Consider the following 12,248-nt stretch of genomic DNA (forward strand, 5'->3'; position numbering starts at 1 on the left):
CGCCAGGAACGACGTACTCATCCGTCACCGAACGCGTTCCAGCTCTCTCCTCCTTCTTCCTATTCCACCCGGTGCGCCATACTCCACTGAACACGCTCTCTGTGCTTCGTCGTCTTCGGCACCCCACAACCAGCGCTGGGTGGCGCTATCTCCTTACAATGATGTCCCAGGTCTTTTATTCGTCATGGCCATACACGGCGAGCGTATCGGCGATGGTTTTGTTGCATGGTAGCATGCAGTTTCGCATGTGGTTGATGGCATTAAGTTGTCCTCCGATGGCTGATTTGGCTGTGAATGCTATTCTTCTGTCCGTGATGACCACATCGGAGGCTCTGTGTCGCAGAAGAGTGCACTCTACGAAAAATTTGGCGACTTTTGCTGCTGTTCCGTTCGGTAGGGCCTTTGCCTCGGTGGAGTGGGTTAGGTAGTCGGTCGCTATGATGATCCACTTATTTCCAGACATTGACTTCGGGAAAGGGCCAAGAAGTCCATGCCGATCTACTGAAAGTGCCTTGAGGGAGGTTCAGTGGTGTTCAGAAATCCTGCAGGTCGGATTGGAGGGGTCTTTCGTCGCTGACAATCTCGGCAGCTTTTCACATAATATGCTACATCGGCAGACAGTCGTGGCCAGTTATAGTCGTCTTGAATGCGGCGGAGGTTGCGAGAAAACCAGACATGTCCAGCTGTCGGCTCGTCGTGTGAAGCATGAAGAACTTCTTCGCGCAGACTTACAGGTACAAGGAGGTAGGCTGTTTTGTTTGCTACAAAGTTCTTCACAAGCACAACATTCTGCACACAGAATGGAGATAATCCTCGCTTGAATGAGGCGGGAGGTGAAGAAACCTTGTCTTCCAAGTACTCGATGAGGTTATTTATCTCGGGGTCCAAGCATTGCTGCTGTGCAAAAGAGCTGAAGCTGGTGGGTCCCAGCAAGGCATCCTCATGTAGAGCGAGAAGTTGAGTGTACTGGTTCATCTTGATTGAGGGACAGAGCAGAAAAAGACGAGACAATCACTTGATTCTGGATGTATACCCGAAGACTGGAAAACAGCTCATGTTCTGCCAATATTTAAATCCGGTGATAACACTGTCTTCAGCAACTACCGGCCTACCTCGCTAACATCAGCTAGTTGCAAACTTCTTGAGCATTTTCTATACACTCACATTATGGCCCGTCTCAATCGAAATAATTTGCTTGCAAACAACCAGCATGGTTTTCGCCGGAAGCTTTCATGCCAAACATAGCTTTATGAGTTCGTAACGGACCTTCATAATTTATTGCACCTGTGTCAGTATGTAGATGGTATTTTTATTGATTTCTTTAAAACCTTCGACCGTGTACCTCATCGAAAAACGGCGCACAGAAAAACACGCAAGACACCGGGAGACCGGACAGGACAAGAGCGCATAAACCTCATAAACGACTAACACAGAAAGTACGCAGCATTGAACTCGACGCCAAAACAACTTGATGGCTTGAACAATTTCTAACAAATCGTTCTCAAGCAGTTAAATTGAATGATAATATTTCCAGCCTAACCCTTGTCAAGTCTGACGTCGCTCAGGGCTCATTAATAGGACCTCTTTTGTTTATTTATTCAAATACCCTAAAGGCCCTCCGGGGAAGGTATTACATGGGGGGGGGGGGACACACGAAGCATTCTGATAGCAATTTGTTCGAAATGAAAGGTGCAAAAAAGAGATAAAATTAGAATACAGACACCATTTTTGAAGTACAGAAAACAACAAATAAAAAAGAACAACAGCAACAGAGTGCAACAAAAACTAAAAAATGCAAATAGCTGAGATTAAGAATACAAAAACAACGCAGATTAAGAACGCAATAAAAATATAAAATTTGTAACATATTTTAACGATATAGCACTAAATATCAATTCGACAGTTCGCCTTTTTGCCGACGACTGTGTAATTTACAGAGATATATTTAGTGCTGACGACGTCAAAGCTTTGCAATCTGGCCTGAACAATCTAATAGAGTGGTGCGGCAAATCGCAGATGCAAATAAATAGAGAAAAGTCTAAACATTGAAATTTCCTTCAGTTTCAAAACCACCACTAACACATACCTAATAAGTGATAGCATAGTAGACTCGGTTTCATCAGTTAAGTACCTCGGCATCCTGCTAAATTCTAGCTTAACATGGACAGACCACATCGAATATCTTACATGTAAAGCAGAAGAAAAAACTTGGCTTTTTGCAGCGGCGCTTATATCTAGCCGACAGGGACACCAGGCTTCAAGCATTCAATTCTCTTGTTCGCCCTTCACTGGAATATGCGTCAATCATTTGACATCCCTACCAAATCACCGTCACCAATATACTTGAAGCCGTTCGGAATAAAGCCGCGCGATTCATCTTATCACGTACTCGAGATTTCAAAGCGTACCTGGAATCTCAGCGCGTTCAGTAAGCATATTTGCTTTTTATCTTACTTACTCGCAAACCAGTATGTTCTCTTTCTTTGATATTTGTGCATTCCTTGTAACAGTTTTTACGTTGTTATGCTCTTTCTCAACTTAACGTATTAACCACCTGAAGTGGTTTTTTGGCTTTGAAAATTGTGATCTGATTTGTCCCCCCCCCCCACTAACGCCCCCAGTGGGCCCTTAGGGTGTTTGACTAAATAAATGAATTAATAAATAAAATAAGGCGCTCGAAGTGTGTTCCTTCGAGTGTCTCGTATTTTTTGCGCTGCCCGTCAATCAAGATGAAGGCATCCTCATCTTCGCTTGGCGGCGGTGCATCTACAGTGGCTCGGGGCAGGCAGTCAGCGCCAGAGTGCTTGCGCCCGCACTTGTAAACGACGGTGACGTGAAACTCCTGAAGGCGCAGGCTCCACCGAGCTAGGCGGCCGGAGAGACCCTTCAAACTGGCAAGCCAGTACAGGGCATGGGGATAGCTGACCACCTTGAACGGTCGTTCGTACAGGTAGGGGCGGAATTAGCCCAGATGATGGCAAGGCACTCCTCATTTGTAGAATAGTTATCCTCGGCCTTGGGTAGCGTATGCTAGCGTATGCGATTGCCTTCTCCAGTCCGTCAGTTTTTTGAACGCGGACAGCGCCTAGGCCCAAGCGAGAGGGAGACGACTTTATTCACACCGACATGGGCCTCGGGGCAGGGGCTCAGCCAGAGGGAGGGTCTCCCCCTTGCCGGCCCTCCTGCGCCGTGACCGCAGAGAAGGTCGTGGAGTAAGCCTCCTCCGCCAGGCGTAGGACAATCTTCTGTACATCCGCATTTGGGCTGCGGATGTAGGACTCCCAGGCAACTTGGTCAAGGGGATCAGTCTGTTTAGCTCCCGGAGATTCGGGACATTGCCAGATTAGATGATTTTGACTCAGAGGTACGTTGCAGAGATTGCAAGCCTCCGGGTCGCCTGCATGCTCATTGTGCAGAGTAACATTAGAGAAGAAGTGATTGGCCTGAATTTTTCGCCAGGTCCTACATTCTGAGGGTGTTAGGGACCTATCTGGGGATGGATAGATCCTTCGGCCTAGTCTGGGAGCCTCAGAGAGCTCCTTGTAGGTGATGAGGGGGTCTTTGTCTCTGGGTAGCGGGGTTTCTACGGCCGCTCGGGTATATATATCTCGAGAAAGGCGATGGGCAGCCTCATTGCCTGGTAGACTCCCATGAGCTGGAACCCAGATGATTGAAACCTCCCGGTTGAGAGGGTGCGTCCTCAGTAGACTGGCCGCCTGCCTGAAGATTAGGCCTTTGCCGAAGTTCCTAACAGCCGCCTTATTATCTGAGAGAATAGTTCTGGTTTCGGTGCCTGTACATAATAGCGCTATCGCAGCCTCTTCAGCTATTAAAGCGTTACGCGTATTAATGGATCCAATTACCTTCTGGCAGTGGTTCCCATCTACCACAGCTATGACTGCGGCCCCTTCTAGCCCGCAGGCAGCATCGCGCCCACCAATCCTCGCGCACTCTGATGAAAGCGCCGGGACTGAAATTCATGAGGACGCAAGCAGCGTGTGCCTAGGAGTGACTAATAAGGCTGGTTCGTCACTCCTAGGCCCACGCTGCTTGGGTCGGCATGAATTTCAGTCTGGGCGCTTTCATCAGAGTGCGCTAGGATTGGTGGCCACTATACACGACGCTGAAGTTCTTTGAAGGCTTCTACTTGCGGCGAGTGCCTCCGCAGTGGCTCAGTGGGTATACGGCGCTCGGCTGCTGACCCGAAAGACGCGGGTTCGATCCCGGCCGCGGCGTCGAATTGAGATGGAGGCGAAATTCTAGAGCCCCGTGTACTGTGCGATGTCAGTGCACGTTAAAGATCCCCAGGTGGTCCAAATTTCCAGAGCCCTTCACTACTGCGTCCCTAATAGCCTGAGTCGCACAGCAACGTTAAATCCAAATAAACCATACCAAACTTACGGCGCTTCCCATTTAAACGGCACGTCTGCCTTTGTCAGGTGGGTCAGGGGCTCGGCGATGCGCAAAAATTTCTTGGCCAATCGTCGGTAATAAGGGCGCTGTTCCGAGAAATCTGCGCAGAGCTATCTTATCGGCCGGAGGCGGAAATAGTGCGATAGCAGCTATTTACAGAGGGCCTGGGCGTACTTTCTCCGTGCTAAAGATTTGGCCTAGAAACCGCAGCTCTTCATAGGCAAAGTGGAACACCGCTTCTTTAAAGGTTAAGCCGGAAGACTTGGTTGCGCCTATTATTGTTCGAATCTTTTTTACGAGCTCTTCGAAGTTCGAGGCGAAGAAAACAACGTCATCTAAATATACCCGGCAAATTTACCACTTCAGGCCTGCCAGCACTGTATCCATTACTCGCTGAAACGTCACTGGTGCAAAGCAGAGACAAAATGACATCACCTTGAACTCGAAGAGGCCATCCGGAGTGGTGGTGGTGGTGGTCGTGAAAACAATTAAACAGTTATTTGGTAGGGACAGGAGGTATGTTTGAGTCGGCCCGTAAGGGACCGATCCTTACAAGCACTAGGTGGAGGTCCCTAGTGTGGAACCCCAGGGGCGGTGGCCGCCGCCTGGGCGCATCCGACTAATGCTTGTTGGGCCTGTAAGTCGTGGCAGCCGAGCAGGGTCGCCTCCCAGTCCTCCCGGGTTGGGTTGGGGATGGGGGGAATGGCTGGGTTTGAGGGGCAGGTCCACACCATGTCATAGGTGTCCGAAGATATCGCACTATAGTGCGGGCAGCTGCCGCCAGAGGAGGGGTCAAAATGTTTTTGTTCTGCCGGGCACAGCAATGTATTAGTGAGAATGCTGAGAAGGAGCGGCTCATCCGCCCTCTTGAGGCGGTCGGAGCTGAGGCTAGGAAGAGCCAGCTCTGACATCGTTGAGGTTCGAACTGCTTTTTAATTGCGCTGCTCGCCCTGCGGCGGTCTAGCCCAACTTCCTCCTCTTTGTCCGGCGCCGCGTGCCATGGCCTGCGAGCCGAGCGCGGCGCGAGAAGCGCTACAGGGCTGCCCGCCGTAGAGCAGAAGCCGAAGCCACAGGATCCTTTCAAAGGTATCACAACCTACTATCAAGATAGCCATCGCCTTTACCCTAGCCCATGTAAAGGCCTCAAGAAGGCGGATGAGCGGCTCATTCTCCGCTTCTTCACCAATACATTGCTGTGCCCGGCAGCACTAAAATTTTGACCCCTCCTTTAAAGGCAGCGGCCCGCACTGTAGTGCGGTGTCTTCGGACACCTATCACATGGTGTTGGCCTGCCCACCGAACCCGGCCATTCCCCCCATCCCCAACCCAACCCTGGAGGACTGGGAGGCGACCCTGCTCGGCTGCCACGACTCACAAGCCCAACAAGCCTTAGTCGGGCGCGCCCCGGCGGCGGCCACCGCCACTGGGGTCCCATACTAGGGACCTCCACCTAGTGTTTGTAAGGATCGGTCCCTTACGGCCGATCCACAAATACCTCCTGTCCCTTCTGAATAAATATTTTCACCACCATCAAAAAAAGAAAATCACAGTACACTATACTGATGGGCGACTTCAATGCGAAGGTAGGCAAGAAGCAAGCTGGAGATGAGGCGGTGGGCGACTATGGCCTAGGTTCTAGGAATAGCAAGGGAGAGTTATTAGTAGAGTTCGCAGACAGAAATAATTTACGAATCAGGAATACCTTCTTCCGCAAACCAGCCAACAGGAAGTGGACGTGGAAGAGCCCCAATGGTGAGACTAAAAATGAAATAGACTTCATACTGGGCGCTCAGCCTGGCATCGTAGAGGATGTGGAGGTCCCCGGAAAGGTCCGTTGTAGCGACCACAGAATGGTTAGGTCTCGCATTAGCTTAGATTTGAGAAGGGAGCGCAGGAAATTAGTGAAGCGGAAGTCTATTAACTAGTTAGCATTAAGAGGGAAAGTAGAGGAATTCAGGATTTTGCTGCACAACAGATTTTCCGCTTTAACTGAAGATGACGACCGTAATGTTGAAACAATGAACAATCGTCTCACAGATCTCATAACGGAGTGTGCCGTAGGCGGTAGGCAGAAGTAGGCGGTAGGATGGTTCGACAGGATACCGGGAAGCTATCTCAGGTCACTAAGGATCTAATTAAGAAACGGCAAAGCATGAGGACGTCTGACTCCATAGACAGAATAGAGCTAGTAGAGCTGTCGAAGTTAATAAATAAGCACAAGGTAGCTGCAATCAGGAAGTTTAACATGGAGAAAATCGAGCATGCTCTAAAGAGCGGAGGTAGCCTAAAAGCAGCGAAGAGAAAACTAGGCATAGGTAAAAACCAGATGCATGCGATAAGAGAAAACGAGGGCAATGTCATTAGCAATATGGATAAGAAGAGGGCAACGTCATTAGCAATATGGATAAGATAGTTAAATTAGCCGAAGAGTTTTACACAAATCTATACAGTAGCGATTGCAATCAGAATGTTACTGAGAGAGGCAGTGGAACACAGCAATGGGGCATCCCGCCAGAAACAAAGGAGGAAGTAGAGAAAGCCTTGGGAGCAATGCAGAGGGGGAAAGCAGCTGGTGAGGATCAAGTAACAGCAGATATGTTGAAGGACGGAGGAGAGATTGTGCAAGGAAAACTAGCCACCCTGTATACGCAATGCCTTGTGACCTCGAGCGTACCTAGAGCATGGATGGCCTGTAGGCCCAGGATGGCCTGATGCCTCTTGGACACCACGAAGAAGTCGAGAACGGCGCAACGGTCACCCAGAGCTACTTCTGTGCGAATGACACCCTCATGCTTGAAACACCGCCGTCGTAGGAACGCAACACCGAGCTGCTTGGTTTCGTGACGGCTTGGGGCGAATTTTACGGTAGCATCCGAAGGGTAGTAAATTTCCTTGCCCGCCTGTATCGACCTTGAATTCGAGCGGCACATTCTTGATTTGAGCGTGCACAGTTCAGTCGTGTAGGCTTGCCACGCTGCGCGACACGTCCAGTATGTCGCAGTTAATCTTCACTGCCCTGATGTACGCCAACGCCCTCAAATATTTTGTAGCAAATAGGAAAAAGGTTGGGCCGCTAAGGCTTTCGGCATGTTTTCCCGAATGTAGGAAACCTTCGTCGTGGGTGCACCCGTCCGCACTTGCAACAATTGCGATGTCTGGGCAATTCACTTTGTCTACTAACATGTTCCATGCGCATCGTGTCAATCTGCTTGTCATCCCGTGCCCAGAGTTTTTGCTGTGCTGCTGCAACTTCAGCCGCTTTAGCAACCTGCTCAGCCTTCTGTAACGTCAGTGTGGTGTCCCGCAGCAAAGTTTCCTGAACTTTCGCATCGTTAGTTCCATACAGAATGTGGTCTCTGATCATGGCTTCCATTTGAGAGCCGAAGTTGCATGCTCGTGCTTGGTTTTTTAAGTCCCATAGAAAGGTTTGAAGGGTTCACCCGGGGCCTGTACTCGAGTGCGGAAGACGTAGCGCTCATGTACTTCGTCCTTCTGCGCCGCACAGCATTCATCAAATTTCTTCACGACAGTGGCTCAGTCATTCTTGTTCTCGTCTTCGCCAAAGCTGAACGAGCCGAAGATCTCGAGGGCTTCCTCGCCCGCTACGCTGAGCAGGAGTGCTGTCTTGAGCGACTCTGTTCGAGGCTTGTCGGTTGGTTCTGATGCGGGGAGCAAAAATTCCAATCTTTGCTTGAATGTCTCCCAGTTCTTGGCAATTTCCCCAACCGAGCTCAGCGGGCCTGATGGCTTCAGGAAGTCCATCGGCTTGGTCTTGTAGCGTAATCTTCAGTTCGCCAAGATTGGACGTCGGTGGTGATCCCACTTCTGACACTATGTATCGTTGCGCGCTGCAGACGAGAGAAGACCAGAGGCTCCGAGCAAGGGGAGCAGAAGAACCGCTACTTTACTGAACACCCGTGTATATGTACACTTAAGCGGGAGAGGAAGGCGTGTTCCCTCACCAACATGTGTTTCCTCACCAACAATACAAAATCTGATATCACGTACGTCGCACGGGTCATAGATACGTGCACCGCGCTGCATCGGATATGATACAAGCAGCAGCATTCTCCGGGCCATGGACGCGCGGAGATCCACTGTAAACTCGGAGATAAAACACAGTTGGCAGATCTCGCGTGCAGTGTAGGTGCTGTGGTTCTTTTGGAAGGCAAGCGTCAAGGGCTTATGGTCCGTGATGACGTAAAAGTCCCAGCCCTCCTGGAAGTAGCGAAAATGCTTTATGGCAAGGTGCACAGCGAGCAGTTCTCGACCGAAGGTAAAATGGTAAATGGTAAATTGGTTTTTGAGAAAAGCAAATAGCGTAGTATCTGTCTCACATATATCGGCGGACACCTGAACCACGCCGTAAGTGAAGGGAGGAAGGTGGGAGTGAAAGAAGAAAGAGAGAAAGCGGTGCCGTAGTAGAGGTCTCCGGAAAAATTTCGACCACCTGGTGATCTTTAACGTGCACTGACATCGCACAGCGCACGGGCGCCTCTTGCGTTTCGCCTCCATCGAAACGCGGCCGCCGTGGTCGAGGTCGTGCATTTGGTCTCAGGTGGCTGCAGCTTTCGAGAGAAAAAAACCGAGAGGCTGCCAACTAGAGACGTGCTGCTCGAGAACTGCGCCGACGGCATTGCTCGAAGCGTCGGTGACGAGGCACAGTGGAGCGTCAGGAACTGGTTGTGTGAGTATAGTGGCGTCTGCGAGCGCCGTCTCGGCAGCAGGAAATGCAGCTGCAGCGTCTTCAATCCACTCAAGTGCCGCGGCAGAATCTTTTTTCGCAGCCAAAAGATCGGTCAGAGGCTTCAGGGAAGAGTCGCACTTAGGGAGACATCGGCGATGAAAGTACAGGAGGCCCAAGAATTCTCTGAGCTTTTTGAGTGACGTGAGGGCTGGAAAATCTTGAATGGCTTTCACTTTGCTGTCGAGAGGCCGAATACCTTGTGGAGTGACAAGGTAACCTAGTAACTCTATTGTGTAGCTGCGCCAAAGCGTCACTTGTTCGGGTGGATGACGAGCCCATATTCATCAAGTCGGTGGAAGAGGGCGTGCCGATGAGCTTCATGCTCAGACCCGGATGGACTTGCGACGAGGAGATCATCGATGTGAGCGAACAGGAAGTCGAGGCCTCGCGTAACCTCACTGATAGTTCGCTGAAAAGTCTGTGCGGCGTTGCACAAGCTAAAAGGCATCCGCACATTCTCAAAGAGATCGAAAGGTATGATAATGGCCGTCTTCGGATTATCACTAGGCTCCACGGGAATTTGATGATAAGCCTCCAATAAGTCAATTTTAGAGAAGATCGTGCACCCAGCCAGATTCGATGTGAAGTCCTGTATGTGAGGAAGTGCATAGCGGTCTGGTGAAGTGTGAGCATTGGGGGCGCGATAATCTCCACACGGTCTCCAGTCACCCGGATCTTTCTTTGGCACCATTTAAAGTGGCGATGCACTGTTGCTGGAGCAAGCCCGTACGATGCCGAGTTCAAGCACGTGTTGGAACTCACGGCGAGCGATAGCAAGGGTTCTGCAGACAAACGGCGATGGCGAGCAAACACCGGAGGTCCCGAAGTCACAATGTGGTGGGTGATCGAGTGTTTCTCTGGTGACTCTCCGGTGGGCGTTTTTGTCAGGTTGGGAAAACCAGCGAGAACTTTCGCATATGGCAAAACAGAGACGAGAGCACGAAGTCCCGTCGCCGCAGCGGAGAGATTGACGAAGAGGTGCGTGCTGAGATATATGAGGCGATGAGCTTGCATGTAGACTGCTAGGTTGAAGAAGCTAAGGAAGTCTGCGCCGAGAGCAGCGTGTGAGACGTCAGCGATAATAAGATTCAGCGAAACGTGCGGCGTAATCCCAGATTAAGCGTAAGGGACCGTTGAACGTACGTGCGACTGTGTGAGTTGATCGCTTGAAGCGGGGAGGTCTGGTTGTTGCGACAGCAATCTGCCCCAAGAGGCCGCTATGACGCTGACCTGTGCTCCCGGGTCGACCAGGAAGCGAGCGCCAGTGATCTTGTCCGATACATGAAATAGACGGCATGCCCGTCCACCAGCACCACCTGCCGCCGTCCGTGGCCGGTCGCAGCGCAAGGTGACGGGCCGCGCGGCAGAAGTTGGAGCTCTGAAGAACGCGAAGGTGGCGGGGAACGGTGCCGTGACCGGAAATTCAGCGATGACCGGCGTAGTTAGGGCGCGAGGACATCGAGCCTCCTGGCATGAGCATCAAGTCGACATTCGATGCTGGCAAGCTGGGAGTCTGCGGTAGTAGTTGGAAGCGGACTGGTCCCTGACCTGATGTTTGGGAGCCGTGAGTAGTCTTTAACACGGTCAGCGAGTTCAGCGAGCTCGTCTAATGAAACATAACCCGCAGCGGCGAGGACGGGGAGCATGTGCTGGGGAAGCCGCCGAAGGAACAACTCCCGCATAAGGGGGCCGTGCTGAGCAGCAGAGTCTCCAAGAAGCTGGAGCATGCGGCGGAGGAGCTGCGAAGGGCGGCTGTCACCAAGCTCTGTAGCGCTGAGGAGCTGCTGGAGTTTGCTGCGCTCGGACGCTGAGTTGCGGTCGATGATAGCCGCCTCCAACGTGTCGAAGGGTCGAGCTGAGTCCAGCGAGCTGATGACGTCCACTAAGTCATCAGCGACGTCAGGAGGCAAGAACAACATGAGGTGGAGGAATCTGGTCTCCTGGCTGGGGATACGTCGCAACTGGAAATACGCCTCAACCTGCAGGAGCCAGGCGCGAGGGATACTGGGCCGAAATGGTGGCAGGCTGAATGACTGAACGCGGCCACCGAAGCAGCGAGAGGATGAGCGTTCGAGGGTGGGTCGCTGCCGGCAGGAAGGGCGGAAGAGCCGGGGATGGGTTTCGTGTTCGAAGCAGGGTCGCCAAATCTGTCGGAGCTAAGGCGAGGAAGAACCAGCTCTTACAGCGTTGGGGTTCCAACTGCTTTTTAATTGCGCTGCTCGCCCTGCGGCGGTTCTACGGCTCTATGACGTCGTCGCGCAGCATTTCTTCCACTTGGTCCCGGATGGCTTGTCGTTCTCGCGGCGACAGACGGTAGGGCTTTGGCGGTGAGGTCGGACGTGGTGGTCGGCTATAATGCGATGCTCGGAAATCGGCGTTTGTCGGACCTTCGGTGAGGACGAGAAACACTCGATGTAGATTTGAAGCAGATTGCAGATCTGCTCTTGTCTGTTCCGGGACAGGGCTGGGTTGATGTCGAAAGTGGGCGAGTTCTCTTGGTCAGACGGATCTTCAGGGGATAGCTCGGAGAGGGCGAACGAGTCTCACACGTCGGATATCTCGTCGAAGAAAGCAATCGTCGCTCCCCTGTTAACGTGCAGGTACTCTTCGCTAAAGTTAGTCAGCAGTACTTCAACTTGGCCATTGCGGAAATGTGCACTGCCTCTTGCGATTCCGATTCCTTGGTCTAGAAGCAAATGCATGTTTCCCTCTATGACGGCTCTAGTCTTATTCGCTTCCGTGGCGCCTACGGTGACGGTGGCGCTTGGGCGGGGTGTTCCACTCACTTGTTCTCCAGGACACTAAGCGCAACGTATTATTCCGGAGTTCTCATCGAAGCGATGGCCTCGTGCATCGAAAGCCTGATGAGCTTGGATCGCAGGTCGATGATCGCCTGATGCTCATTAAGGAAATCCATGCCCAAGCCTAGGCAGCCGTTACAAGGCCTAAGAGCAGACACAGTTGAAAATATTGCAATTGCAATTTTTCCAAAAACAGGAGAACCAAAAAGTGCAAAGTCATCGTTAATACAAATAAGTAGGTACAAAAAGAGATTTGTAAAATATGTAAGGGAAGAGCTGTACTTAGT

The 12,248-nt window shown here is 51.4% G+C and overlaps 1 pseudogene; it reads right to left on the reverse strand.

Moving 5' to 3' along the window:
• Nucleotides 1-7,947: 7,947 nt before the first annotated feature.
• LOC149334685 (uncharacterized) lies at nt 7,948-11,804 on the reverse strand (annotated as a pseudogene).
• Nucleotides 11,805-12,248: the final 444 nt, after the last annotated feature.

The sequence above is a fragment of the Amblyomma mixtum genome, chromosome 8, assembly GCF_055824585.1.
Source record: "Amblyomma mixtum isolate Tamu chromosome 8, ASM5582458v1, whole genome shotgun sequence".
In the NCBI taxonomy this organism is placed as follows: domain Eukaryota; kingdom Metazoa; phylum Arthropoda; class Arachnida; order Ixodida; family Ixodidae; genus Amblyomma; species Amblyomma mixtum.